Source organism: Solanum stenotomum, chromosome 3 (assembly GCF_019186545.1).
Source record: "Solanum stenotomum isolate F172 chromosome 3, ASM1918654v1, whole genome shotgun sequence".
Taxonomy (NCBI): domain Eukaryota; kingdom Viridiplantae; phylum Streptophyta; class Magnoliopsida; order Solanales; family Solanaceae; genus Solanum; species Solanum stenotomum.
Window position 1 is genome coordinate 5,578,055 of NC_064284.1, and position 15,642 is coordinate 5,593,696.

The 15,642-nt window shown below is 32.5% G+C and overlaps 1 protein-coding gene across 1 annotated transcript in view; it reads left to right on the forward strand.

Moving 5' to 3' along the window:
• Positions 1-15,642, forward strand: part of LOC125860004 (factor of DNA methylation 1) — a 38,615-nt gene that overhangs the window by 625 nt on the left and 22,348 nt on the right. The window lies entirely within an intron of this gene.

The following is a 15,642-nucleotide window of genomic DNA, read 5'->3' on the forward strand; positions in this document are numbered from 1 at the left end:
CAAGTGCACAAAGAACTTATTTCCTCTCCAAGAGGCTTATGGTTGTGTTTAGTTCATGCTGTCAGTTAAGACTTAAGGTTATGCATTGGTTAGTTTATCAGTAACCATAAACCCCACCCTTAATATTCTGATAAAACTGTTTTTGTTTTAAGATATGTTTTCTAAATGTATCATTAATCTAGTTGTGTTACTTCCTTTTCGTTTTCTAGTTCTAGTTAAGAGCTGTTTGAAATCCTATTCTACCTCATCAAGTGCAAATTGGATGGTTTTCACAGATAGCTTTGAGTTTCAGCTTCTTGCGTTGGGCTACATTGATCACTAAATAAAATTGTTGATGTATACTTTAAAATAGTTTTGACTACTGTTTGGAATTTCAAATTAGAGTAATCGAAAATAGTGTACTTGAATTGTTCAGAGATAGTTCATTTAGGGGCCCGTTTGGCCATGCGATATGGTATCATGATATGGAATCATGAAATGAAATTGAAGGTTTGTTTGGACATGTGATATGAAATTTTTGTATTGTATATTTTCTCATAAACATACAAATCTCATAAAGTTGTAAAACTATTAAAATAGCCTCAATTGTTTATTCAATCTTATCAAATAAACAAAAAATTATAAAATCGCATAATAAATTATTACAAAGTTATTTGTTCTCCACTTACGTAATTGTTTCATCTAACTTTAATTTAATAAAAAAATTGAACATGAATTATAGTGTACTAGTCTTTAATATAATTCTCCCACATAGTACGGACAATTTTCTCAAGTTGAACTTGCATTTTTCGATCATGTGATCGAGAAGACGAACCGACATTGTTACTTTGAGCCATTTGTTGGCTAATATCCTCCGCAACTATATCTTCATGTTCATAGACCATAAATATTTCATTACTACTTTGGTATTCTTTTTTTTGAGAAAGTTAACATTACTACTTTGGTATTCTCACAAATAATTATTTAACACTGCACAAGCTATAACAATTTTCACTTGTATATCAATATCATAATGGTTCTTGTCTTGTTTCAGTATTCTAAATCTATTTTTTCAAGCTCCAAAAGTTCGTTCAATCACATTGCGCAGAGATGAATGCCTATAATTAAATAGTTCTTTGGCATTTTGAGGCTCTCTTTCACTCCCTCGATAATCTTGCAAAGGATAGCGTAGTCCTTTGTATGGAGCTAAAAATTCTTTTGTGTTTCGGAAATCAGCATCAACAACATAATATTTATCTACCAAAAAACATTCTATAAAGAATTACTAAAAGCATATGTGATGTAAATGAGACAGTTTTGTGTAAATAAATAATATTTATTCTAATGATGTAATTTAAAGTTATCATGTGGCGGAAATGGAAATTGTGACGTTGGTTCAACAAGTACATTCTCAAGTACTTTACTATCATGTGCAGTACCTTCCCAACCAGCAGCAACAAAGGTAAATCGCATATCAAAATCACAAGCACATAAGACATTTTGTGATGTTCTTCCTTTGCGATTACGATATGCTTGTTGCACCGCTTTAGGAATCTCCCCTTCTATATATGTTCCATCAATCGCAACATAATCCTACCAAATAAAAAATACATCAATATTAGTTTAGTGAACATAAAATAAATTGGAAGCATTATAGAATGCACTTCATAAAAATAATGTTTGTAAGAGTAATAAAAATAGTGTCTCCAAGACAATGCAAAGTCATAAAATAAATATTATCTCTTTAAACAAAGTTGATAGGAAATATGTAACTAAATACTAATAACTTACACATAAAATATAAATGTGCACTTATTAAGGCCATAAAATAAATTTATTAATGTGATTGAAATTTTACCTTAAACCAAGGCCAAAATAGAGTATTATGTCGAATTTTGAAATGTACATCAGTCATATTTTTTTGTTGTATAAATGTTGGTGCCACCTTACTAATTGCCTCGGTAACTATTTTAACATGCTAGTTAATTGTTTCAAGTGAATGTTGAAAAGTTTCACAATCGTGAGGTGTGGTGTGAGTTAAAGTGACTATATGTTGGTGAGAATAATAAATTTTAAAAAGTAATGATGTGATTATAAATTTTATTTACATATGAAACAAATGGTTAGTAGATATAAATGTGGGGTTGTTTTAACAAAATATAAACTCATGGATCAATTATTGTATTAAAATATCTCAAATCATGATATGGAATCACCATATAATTCCATATCATAGTTTTTGGAGAATATGGTATCACCTCTCATGATATGGAATCATGAGATGAAATCAGCGTAAAATCGCATGGCCAAACGCTGATTCCATCTCATGATATCATATCGTGATATGGTATCGCATGACCAAACGCCTACTTAGGAAATTGGTTCCAAGTTCTAACCGACATAGACTCTCAGAATCTACTTATTGCACTAATATTTTAGAACTAACCACCATATAAAAATAATTTAGTGCCAATTTTTAATGCCTTTGCACACCTAAGGAAACAAGGGTCTCTAGGAAACAGCCCCTCTAACTCCACGAGGTAGGTTTAAGGTCTACGTACACTCTATCCTCTTGTTGTTTTGCCTCGGTATCTTATTATCTTGCTCTTGTTTCTGTTTGGAGCTATTGCCTCTTTTTAACTGTTTTTTTTTTAGCCAAGGACTTTTGAAAATAACTCCTCTACCTTCTCAAAGGTACAAATAAGGTCACGTGGTTCCTGGGAAGCTCACTATAAGTTGAGGGCTAAGTGGTCTTTTCTGGTTTTAATCCAACTTAAGTGAGGTCGTTTTGCCTAAGCCAAGGGTCACTATATATGTCTTTTAAACTCTAAAACTCACCCAACTAAGTCATATATTCCAAAACTCAAATCATTTCCCCAAAGTTCATCCCCTCAAAATATTCTCTGTCTAGAACCTTGACGAAAGGGATTCACTAGAGCGTCTCTTTAAAATAGTTTTATTTAATACGTAACTAACTTTATGCATCTTACATTTGCTTTGAGAACTAGTAAGGTGTCACTAGATCCTTGATTGACAAAGATCACAAGCTAAAGAGCTCCTTTTTTGGATATTCATCAGGTAATAGAAAGTTCCACTAGTTTCTAAAGTATAACTAAGGTGTACTTGGTGCAGAATCACGGAAGATGCAATGCCTTGCACGTGAGCATGTACAGAAGGTCCTGCTGGAGCAGGAAATGTTAAGCTTAGAGCTGGAGAGCAAGAAGAAGAAGCTTGATTCTTGGGGAAGAGAACTGAATGAACGTGAAGCCTTAACTGAGCGAGAAAAGCAAAAGCTTGATGAGGAGAAGAAACAGGTATCAAATTCCAGCATGAGTTAAAATTATATATAAATATTTCTCTCTTATCATGATAAAGCCGCAGTGGCTTACATTATTTTGGCGCTCCATTGTGCCTATATTATGTGGGTAGAATGTAACTTTCAAGCTTCTGGTCCCCTAAAGCTAACTCTTTCGAATTATAATGTGTTGGACTTTATTTTATTTATTCAGAATGATGTGAGAAATTCAGCACTTCAAATGGCCTCTGTGGAACAAAGAAAAGCTGATGTGAATGTCTTGAGACTGGTTGAAGAACAAAAGGTGTCATTCATAATCATGTTTCTCCCCCCCTGCTCCTCTCTCTCTTTGCGTGTGTATTTATTTTTTGAGCAAGGATATTTCTGCATATGGTGGGGTTTCTGCCATTGTTGTTAGCACAAAGTTAACAGAGCTTTACTCATGTTGATGTTAAATATCTAGAGGGAGAAGGAGGAGGCCTTGAAAAAGATTCTTGAGCTAGAGAGGGACATTGATGCNATTGTTGTTAGCACAAAGTTAACAGAGTTTTACTCATGTTGATGTTAAATATACAGAGGGAGAAGGAGGAGGCCTTGAAAAAGATTCTTGAGCTAGAGAGGGACATTGATGCGAAGCAAAAACTGGAAATGGAAATAGCAGAACTTAAAGGAAAACTAGAGGTTATGAAGCACCTTGGAGGCAATGACGATGCAGCTGTACAAAATAAGATTAAAGAGATGAATGAGGAGCTGAAAGATAAAATGGAGGAGATGGATGTATGGAGTCCCTCTCCTGTTGAAAGAGCGCCAAAGTAATGATGAGTTGCAAGATGCACGGCGCACATTGAAAGAGGTATGATATCCGGTATCATTAAGATTTTCAATTACTTAATGTAGTCAAAACCTTGTTGAATCCATACAAGCATTTGATGGTGATGTAGTTTAAACTTTCAACAATGGGAAGAAAGTTTTAACTTTTTGTATAATTTTGAACGATCTTCATCTCTTAAGCTAGTTTTTAATGTTAAATCAGATTCGATAACATTTTATTTTCAAAGAAGTTAGAGGTCCAACTTAAGTTGAGTGGAATGATAAAAGGTATCCACTGATCCACAGACACATGGGGTTTCGTGCTAAATAAAATATACTACTGCTTTTAATAAAAAGATTAACTGGAAATATATAGTAAAAGTGCATATTGGCAAAGGAATCTTTTTATTTATTAATGAAAATGTCAACTTTTCCCAATTAATCAACAACAACGTAGACTTACTGTGTATTACTGTTTGTCCTCTTCTTTTTATTTCTCGTGTCTTCTCCTTCACTTCTTTTTTCTTCTGATTTTGGTGGCTCTCAGTACTTCACCATTAAAGTGCAATAAAAAAGAATGTCCCAGCCACCTCTATTTCATTTAATTTCTAACCATAATCATAAAGCAAAAGAAGATCATAAGAAGAATCCATCATTTGTTAAATCAATGATTTTAGCATGCACTAGATCAATGCTTTATGGCCTTTTTATTTGTTTATAATTAAAAGGAATAAGTTCTAACTTCTATGTTGTGCTTAATTCATTAGGTTATAACAGCTTTAATTTGTAGGGGGATGGATTCATATATATATATAAAAAAATTATAATCGGGATTTCTGAATCAGTTTGAGTGTAACTCAACTAATTAATTTAATGAAGTACCTATTCTTTTAAACCAACATATATAACAAATAACTAATTTGTTCACCAACAGGCTTGGACAATTGAAAATAAACTACTGTGTTTGAATCAATTTGTTTTCATTTCACGACCAATTAATTTCATGGAGTAAATGAAATCTTTGACCAATACAAATTCAGAATAACTTTGTTCGATGACTAGAAATTGAGCTAGCTTGCACACTCGTCTAATTAATTTTGGGATCCCTGTTATCTTCTACCCACGCAAGTTATTAAATAACTTTGTTCACAAAAACTATTTAGAAAGATGACTAAAAATAGAAAGAAAAAAATTCTTATGTCATCCGTCCTGGGATTGACAAGACTAGCTAGCTCTCTTACACCAAACTAATTAATTTCACTGAATACTTATCATCTTTTGCAATAGGAAATAAGTTTGTTCATCAAAGTTTGAACTGACTAGCTAGAAATAGAAATTAACAGCAATGGTGAAGAGACAGATGATAAAACATAAGAGATAAAAGGATAAGTGAAAGACATTGAAAATAAATTGGAAGGGTACTGAGAATAGATATTTGTGTTTCATATAAATGTGTGGAGTACCTCTTAATCCTTGGCGTATTGTATTTCAAAATCAAAGGCAATAATAATGGCAACAATATAATAGAGCGGCAATGATTCATGCATTTCAATATTGGTAGGATCTCTTTTCCTTCCACTTTGGCTTTCTTATTTGTATACGTGAATAATAAGTCAAACATACAAAAAAAACTTTGGTGAGCAGCATATCCTGCATATTCAGATTAGTTGGACTTCAATGCGAATTACGAATATAGATGGAAAGGCCAAAAAAAGAAGAAGGTAATAGCTAGTTCTTCCAAATACTTCCTCTAGCTCAATATTTCAAGGCTCTTAAAAGTATTGATGTTAATTTGTTTGACATTTCAAATTTTCTGACCATAGCGGAAAGCAGTAACCAAGTTGAAAATTTTAATTTAAGAATTTATTTTATCACACATAAATTTAAACATGTATTTTTCTAATATTAAGAGAATTCAGAAAATTTATTTCTATAACACTATAATTTTCAGCAATTTTTTTCTTCTAATTTACATAAATCCCCTTTATTACATGTGGCTCCGGCATTGGCTTGAATCGGAAACATATTCCAGAAGAAGGAATTTTGTACTAAATATATAACAACTTTTTATTTGGGGAAAAAGGACAAATATGCTCCGAACTATCGTAAATGGTATGTCAATACCCTTCGTTATACTTTAAGGTTGTATACACCCTTATCGTCAATATTTTGGGTTGTGTATACCCTTGCGACTAACGGTTGAACACGTGGCTTCATTTCAACGACTAACCCGATTTTTTAATTTATTTTTTATCCAAAATTAAAAAAAATTGCTCCATTTCTATTTTAAACGCACTCGACCTTTTTTGAAAATCAATGGAAGTTTTGGCTGGATTTGGGTACCCCATTTTATTAATATGTGGTGTTCATACATATGAAAGATCAATACTTTATAAATCAAATCTTAAAAAAGTTAAAGAGAAAGACAGAGAAATGACAAAAAATTACATTAAAATTGCAGTAATCCTCATTGAAGATTGAAGTGCCAAAACATCTCTGTAGAAATGAAGGAATAGTTAGTTGATAACTGTGTATAAATTAGTTAGTTAAGAAGTTTGTCATTAAGTTTCCAATTAGAGGTTGACAAGTGGATAGTTAGTAACTAACTTTGTAAATGCACTGTATAAAAATGGATCCATGATTATAAGGATCAATATAGAAGTGTGTGAATAATAAAAATCTCAACACAACACAATTGCTCTCTATTAGCTTTCTTCCCTTTCTTCTATAGAGCTCATCAATGGTGGCCTGAGTGCAGATTTTATCATGGTATCAGAGCACGGTGTCAGTGTGTTCCATAGATGATGAGCTCCTTCATCGTCTTCCTTATTTTTCCCCCTTCCTTACTTCCTTGAAATTCTTGTTCTTCTTTACTGATTATCTTATTCAAAGTTTTTTTCAACAATGAGAGACAATTCGACATCTGTGAGTACTGGAGTAACAGGTCCAAGAACAACTCCTCAATTGGATCGCAATGACCCATTGTATATGCAACATTCAGATACACCATGTATCTCTCTCGTTCCTCAGTTGTTGACAGGAACTGATAATTACTCAAAATGGAGTAGATTGATGTTATTGTCTCTACTAGTAAAGAATAAAGTAGGGTTTATTGATGGATCTTGCAAAAGAGAAACGTATCTGCAGGATGAGTTCAAGTTACATCAATGGAATAGGTGTAATGCGATTGTAAAATCATGGATCATGAGTTCTGTGACTCAAGAATTGAGAAAAGGCATTGTATATTCTGAAAGTGCTCACAAGGTTTGGAAAGCATTTAAAGAAAGATTTGATAAAGTAAATGCAACCAAGATTTTCTAGTTTCACAAGGAGATCTGTATAATTGATCAAGGGATTCAAAACATCTCTGTTTACTTCTCCAAGTTAAATGATTTGTGGGATGAGCTTGAGTCTATAATCCCTTTTCCAGCGTGTGATTGTGATAAATCTAAGAATTTCACAGCTTATTTGCATCAGCAAAAGTTTATGAAATTCTTGATGGGCCTGAATGAGACTTATGCTCCACAAAGAAGTCAAATTCTTATGAAGACACCTACTCCTACTTTGGATCAAGCGTATTCTATGCTGATTCAAGAAGAGATCCAAAGAGAGAGTAATGGAATCTTGGGCGTTTCACCAGTAGAAGGAACTCACAGCTCTCTGATTGTTGCAAACATCTCTAATATGAGACCTAGAAGGAATCCAAACACAGAATTAAAGTGTGATTACTGCAAGTTAAAGGGTCATACTAGAGAAACATGTTACAAGTTGATTGGATATCCTCCAGGGTTCAAGTTTAACAATAATAGAAGGAAGACCTATGATCAACCATCAACACATAATGTGATGAATCAGGAAGAGCATATTTCAAGGAATGGTGATAGGGTTCACGTGACTGGTAGTATGGGTTCTGTCTTCCAAGGTCTCAACAATGATCAGTACTTGCAGCTTGTACAAATGATGGAAGATTTGAAGAAGAAGAATAAATAAGAGGACCATGAAGATTCACCAATAGATGTAGCCAATATGACAGGTATGGTATCCACTAAATCAGACTGTTGGATTATTAATTCTGGAGCCTCAAATCATATGACTTCTTCGAGTTCACTGATAAATCCAATTCCTTCATCTAAACCTACTTATGTTCATTTTCCTACTGGGCATAGCACTGAGATTACACATACATGATCTTGTAGTTTGTTACCCTCTAAAACTCTTCACAATGTTATGTGTATACCTAAATTTAACACCAATTTATTGTCTGTGGCTAGGTATACGAAAGAGCTTAATAGTTCAGTACATTTTTACCCTGATTTTTGTTTATTTCAGGACCTCTCAAGTGACAAGGTGAAGGGGATTGGTAGATAATAGAGTGGCCTATACATCCTTAGTCCTTCAACACTTGCTACAAGCTTTCCTTTCAAATGCATGACTACTGCAGTATCTACTTTTGTGTCACATTTATGGCATCAAAGGCTAGGCCATGCTCTCATTTCTGTTTTGATAAAGATACATGTAATAACTAGGTTACTAGATAATGTTGGCCATTGTCACTGTCATGTTTGTCCCTTAGCTAGGCAGACTAGGTTGCCTTTTCCTATTAGTATTTCTAAACTTCAGTTGTGCTTGATCTTGTTCATGTTGATATTTGGGGACCTTACAGGTTTTCACTTATAATGGATTCAAGTATTTTCTTACTCTTGTTGATGATTTTTCGAGAATGACTTGGACATTTTTACTAAGGCTTAAGAGTGGTGTGTTTGTGCTGCTTAAAGATTTTATTCTTCTTGTTGAGAACCAATTTTCTACCACAGTTAAAATCTTGAGATCAGACAATGGTACTGAGTTTTTTTAACACTTTATGCACTAATTTCTTGAAAACTAAGGGGATTATTCACCAAAGTAGTTGTGTTCATACTCCACAACAAAATGGAGTTGTGGAGAGAAAACATAGGCATCTCCTAGAAGTAGCAAGGGCTATTAGGTTTCAGACTAGTATACCTATCAAGTTCTGGGGTGACTGTATACTTACAACCACTTATATTATCAATAGGCTTCCTAGTACTGTTCTAAATGACATTTCATCTTATGAAGTTTTTCATGGTACACCACCCATTCTGTCTCATTTGAGAACCCTTGGGTGTTTTTGTTATGCTACTATTCCTATTTTTCATGACAAATTTTCTTCCAAGGTTATTGTCGCGCCCGGTTTTTCTCAAAACGGATTCTGGTGCACGACCTAACAACTCTTTTGGGCTTTGGGTGGATTGAAGAGTCGCCACCTAACGAATTAAGGCGCGTTAGGGCACCTATCTAACCTAACTAAGTCTAGCTAAGGTCAACGAACCAGAGATCAGGGTAAGGGTTCAAGTTACCTCGAGGGGAAGGTATTAGGCATCCCTCGAGGTCCACAAATGTGGGTCCCGGCCGTATCTCATGCAATATGTGGGGGTTACAAATAGCAAGTATGGTCACTTCATTTATTGGTTTATTAACTAAGTTATCTAGACCAAGTGATAAAGTAAGGAACCAAATTCTCAATTTAATTAAAGAGGTTTGAAATAGTCAACTAATTAAATAAGAGAAATTATACTTATTAACATGCTAAAAATAGGTTAAACTAATCTATGAATTTATTACGGGGGAAAAAATCATCATATTCTAAAGATATCGTAATTCTAGCTATCCCCAAACACATAACATTATAAGACAAAATGAATTTATTTAGCATGCAACTATATACATGGATTACAATCAATGATACATACAAACTAGTAAAGCCACCAAATTCACGAATTCAATTTAATAAAAGAGGAAAGAGACTAATTTGATTGCTTCCAATAGAATACTTAAAGTAACATAAATAAAAGGAGAAACATAATTGAATATTAGAAGATTCTGAATTGAGAAACTAACCTTGTTGCTTCCAAACTAAATGCTTAATATATATCGCTCAACATAGAAATTTAAATAAAGCAATAATACATAAAGTTAAAGTTGAGAGAGAGAGAGAGAGACGGGATCAGATATGACAAGGCTAAAAATGGGCCCAATGCGATGTTACTCCCTCTATTCTATTTTTATGATCAACCTTCTTAAACGTCTTAAGACAAGACGAAAAGAGTTCTTAAAGAGGTTATTCGGGAGAACTAAATAAAATATTTTGATATTTTAGAAGTCATGTAAAAGTTTAAAATGTTTATACTTGATTTTTTTTAATTTAGTGAAACTTTGTTGATAATTTAACATAAAATATAAAAATTGTCAAGTCTTTGAGATTTTTAAAAAGGGTGACATATAAAATGAGAATAAGAAAGAAGTAACAATGAGTTTTATTCTTATAAAGTGGTAATGTGCTTCATATGAGAAGTCAGCTATAGCCTGTCTTGTTTCATCATCTCCCAAGGCGTACCTGATGCCCCCTTTCGAGGAGACGATTCAACTTGAACTCGTCTTCATGCGTTGAATTCACCACTCGTTGTGATTGCATTCCAACCGACGTCACTCCATTAGGATGTACATGTAATAATATTTAAAGAGGTGAGAGTAGGTATGTTCTTAAAGCTTAACTAATCAAATAAAAATTATAAATTGATAAGAGTACTAAAAAAAAACTCTTAATTACAGTAAGCACATGAAAAAAGAGGAGAACTTTTCATCTCTTTTCTTGGACCACATGATTTGACATAAATTTGCATTTTCATTCCCTCTTTTTATGATTAAACTAATTGACCTTGACTTAACATAGTCTAAATCCCATCACAACGTACTTACAAACACCAAAGCAAATACAACCATTTAATAGTGAGCAATTGATGCAACCAGTGAGTTTAAGCTTGACAGTAATTAATAAATTAACACATATCTCCCTAACAATTTACTATACTTAAAAGGATTACTAAGAAGAAATCATATCAAGTCCTTAAAAGGATAGTGCACTACACACAAGATGAGAAATGATACTTAGAATCAAATTGAAAAAAATGAGCTAAATACGGTGAAAAAAATAAATTCTTTCTCACCTAGATCACATTAATATAACATTTCTACTAAGAATGAATAAACTACATGGTAACAAATAGTAATGAGTTACTGTAATGTAACTTTAAATAAATTCTTGCACTTATAAGAACATTTTCATTACAAATTACTTGCAATGTAATTCACACTATTGTCGAGATCTATCCTACAGAGTTGAGTAAATGTGATTAGGATCGGTGACTACGAAACTACAAAAAAAATCCTCATAAGAATTAATGATATATAGCACGAGATTCTAAATTTAAAACATGATGTATTTTTAATAATATCTTAATCCAAACTGAACACAAATTGTAAATAATAAGATATTCATTATCATCAATTGTTCATTAGAATAATAAACGAGCAAACAAAAAGTAGCATGAAAATAAACAAAATCGATAACAACATGATATTGACAAAAAATGATTAAAGCATAGTATATGAAGTATTGATGGAACAAGAAAAGGATAAAGATTTGACCTTTATATAGATGGACTTGAGCTTATCTTAACGGAGCTCAAGCGACTAGATAGCTCTTGAACTAAGCATTCCGACAAACTTCGTCCTCCCAAGATGAAGGCTTTAGGTGGTTTGAGGGAACCGATGGTACATGGATTTTTCATGGTTTTGGTGGAGATATAGTATGGTTAAAAATGTTGAAGTTTTCTTCCTTTTCTTTCAAGTATGGCCTAAAAAATTATCTATATCCCTCCCCCTCTTGGTTGATACTAGGCTACCTTTTATGGAGGAAAAAAAAGAGACGTTGGAAGAGGGGAAGTAAAAAAAAAAAAAAAAAAAAGCTGATCTCAAGGAAGTATTTTGGGTGAGGAAATAATATTCTTCCCATAAAAGAGTAAATTTATGATTTGTAGGAGGATTCTATGGTTATGAAAAGTTTTTAACTAAAAATTTAAATTTTAAAATATGTACCAAATATGGATAATTGAATTTAAATAAAAATCTACCAAAAATATATAAGTGGGTAACTATCAAATTACTAAGTAAAAGAAATATTATTAAATCAATAGTTATATTATTGTAAAAAAATAAACTACCAACATTTACGATAATATGAACAATAACATTGAATAAATCACAAGTATTTATAACTAAAAATTAAATAAACAAATGCACATATATAAGGAGGGGATAATAATAATAATTTTGTAAATTATACATACTAAAGTATATGTAGTTAATTGGGTAAAACTAAATATAAAACTTTACAAGAAACAAGTATTAAAATACATATTTAATCGTATAAAAATTCAAGAAAATGATTATAGGTCGGTCAAAATTGGGTGTCAACAGTTTTTCTCAAAACGGATTCTGGTGCACGACCTAACAACTCTTTTGGGCTTTGGGTGGATTGAAGAGTCGCCACCTAACGAATTAAGGCGCGTTAGGGCACCTATCTAACCTAACTAAATCTATCTAAGGTCAACGAACCAGAGATCAGGGTAAGGGTTCAAATTACCTCGAGGGGAAGGTGTTAGGCATCCCTCGAGGTCCACAAATGTGGGTCCCGGCCGTGCCTCATGCAATATATGTGGGGGTTACAAGTAGCAATTAAGGTCACTTCATTTATTATTTGTTTAATTAGCATGGTTACTAAGTGATAAATAATATTAAACAGTTAAAGCCATTTTAATTATTTATTTAATTAATTAAGCATGCAAAACTAGGTGATAACATAATAACAAATAAATATTACACAATTAATAAAAGATGAGCGAGGGGACAGAAATTTGCACAATTAGATAAAATAAACATTTTTTTTATTTTATTAAACTACCCCAAATAATTATAACAAATAAAGGGAGAAAAGGAAAGGGAGACTCTGGAGGACTTAGGATCAGCACTCGACTTTTCTTTATTTCGGTCGGCTTCTCGTAGGGACAGACAAAACCAAGGTTTGTCATTTAGACCGAGTCGATGTCATCATCTCCATAGGGCCTAAACTACCCCTACCCCACCACCGCATGCTTTCGTCTCTAAGAGGTGTCTAGCGTCCCACGTAAGGTCCAAGAGGCATTGGACTACTATTATGGTGGATGTAGATGAAACAAAATATAATAAGCCCTCCTAGACACCAATTCAAACAAATAGGACCTTCATTTAGCACGTAAAATCTCAAATTAGCCTCTAGATTTTATTAACATTCTTGCAAGCACACGTAAAGTGAAAGGATTTCATGCTAAGTGTGAACATACAAACATTGACAATATAATTACTGAGTTTAGAGGGCAGAAAAATATTACAAGTGTGAAAATAGCTTATTAGACTAATTTAATTAGTTATTGATTTAAAATAGGGCACCTTATAATAATGCAAATGGGCAAAATATTTAAGAGAAAACAGCAGCCGGTTTATTAATACCGGAATTATTTTAAAGGGGCAAACAATTTATTTGGTGAAGAGAATATTTAGCAGCTGATTTTAAATGGCAAGACAGTGCAATTAATTAATCCAAGCCAGATTTAATCGGGGCAGCAGGTGACAGATGTAGAAAATATATTATTATTTTTTAGAACAGCAGCATATGATATTATTAGTGCAGAAATTAATGTAAGATAGCAGCACCTAAATACAAAATGTAGAAAATAATTAGCACTTGCAAAAGAATATGCAGCGTATTTAATTTGATTAGTTAACATGCTTAAGACGTGATTTTAACAATTTTTTTTGTGTCATTAATTAAGTCCTATAGACGTGACATCTAAGTGAACAAGTTGAAATTATTATAAAAAAAAAACTAAAGTATACTCTCTATATAAAGATACAATAATGTTTAGAAACCTATAGGCATGATTTCTAAGTGTTTGAAAGACTAAAATATTTATAGCTCCTATAGACATGGTATTTAAGTACACGCTGAAAATTAAAACTCGCATTAACATATAGCAATTAGGACAGATTGGTATTTAAATGATTCAAATTTTTATTCTTTTAAATTCATTAACATGCTGAAACTAGTGTAATACTAACATTGACTACTTAATTAACATGTTGAAGTAAATCCTACGGGAACAGTTCTAAGTATGGACATGCTTAATTACATGCTCACAGGAGATTTGTTAAATTAGGTTAGACAACAGGATATAAACAACAATCAAATATTAACAAATTGATTCGGAAGTAAGTGATTTCAACAAAGTTAATGAATGAGATTAATTCTGCAATTTATTCATTTAATATTTTCTAGCGTGCTTGCATAAAAGTCTAAGGTGTTAATGAGGCAAGTAGTATTTATTCCATTAGTTATTTAGCATGTGATAAAGTATGTTTTAATCTAACATGTTAAAATAGCTTTATGGGCCAATTATTATCACGATACAAATAGACTCAACATAAGTAAAGCAATTAGCACATGAATCTCCCTCCCCCCTTAGGCGATCCCCAAATTATATCATATATATAGAGTTTTAGAGTTATACGAATATTACAAACTAAAAGTAAATGAATAATATTTACACCATTCAAATAAACTTAAATATAATGGTCTCGTCAGGAAATCGCTTCTAGGAGACTCTTCGACACCTTGAACTCTAAGCTCAAAACCTGCTAGAGGGGATAACGAAAAATACGGGCAAGTAATAACACGTAAAAGACAATTTAATAAAGTGACATGATAAAAATGGATACACACATAATATTAATTATTTCGTGTACACAAGTAACATATAGGCATGTAAGATCTAAACAAGTTGTGGAGAACATACAATCACACATCGAGAAAGAACGGAATAGGAAAACTAACCCGAATGCTCTCTTTTATTTATTAACACCCAACTTGGACTTAAGATGGCTAAGATGATGCAGAAACATAAGTTAAACATGTATTAAGGATACTAACCAGTTATGCAGTAAAAGAAATCAGCAATGAAGATCCACACTTAATCTAGACCCGAACACGGCAAAATAACAAGTAGAGAGGAGCTTTTAGGTTTACCGGAAAACTTAATCTTTAAGAATAGAGAGCAATATCTTTTAAAGTATTCAAAAGTGAGCCATGTGAGAGCAATGTATGAATGTCAAGAAGTGATTGTAAAAGTTAGAAATCTCTGGGTGTGAGAGAGTGTGAACAATGAAGGGAGCAGTCCTATTTATATATTAGAAGAGGAGCATATATAAGGGATTAAATATTTTTTTTTAGGAATCAAACAATATAACATTTTCCTTTATTAAAGAAGAACTAAATCTGATTTTTTAAAACTTTTACCAATTATAAGAGCAGCTAAATAAGACAATGATATAATTAAAAGTTACAACTAACAAGGTAAGAACCGGCTAGCATGTATAAGGAAAGCAATAAACACCTAAGTAAAATAATTACTCAATGTTATATTAACATAAATAAATAAATAAGAATACGCTAGGACGAGTATTACGGCAATGGGATCAATTTACAGCAATCTATCAATTTTTATAAAGTCAGCACTAGTATTTTATGGAAAAGAAATAATACAATCCTTACCTATTGATTTAAAGATTTACCATAATAGAAGCAAGAGTCTAGCCGATTATATCACATT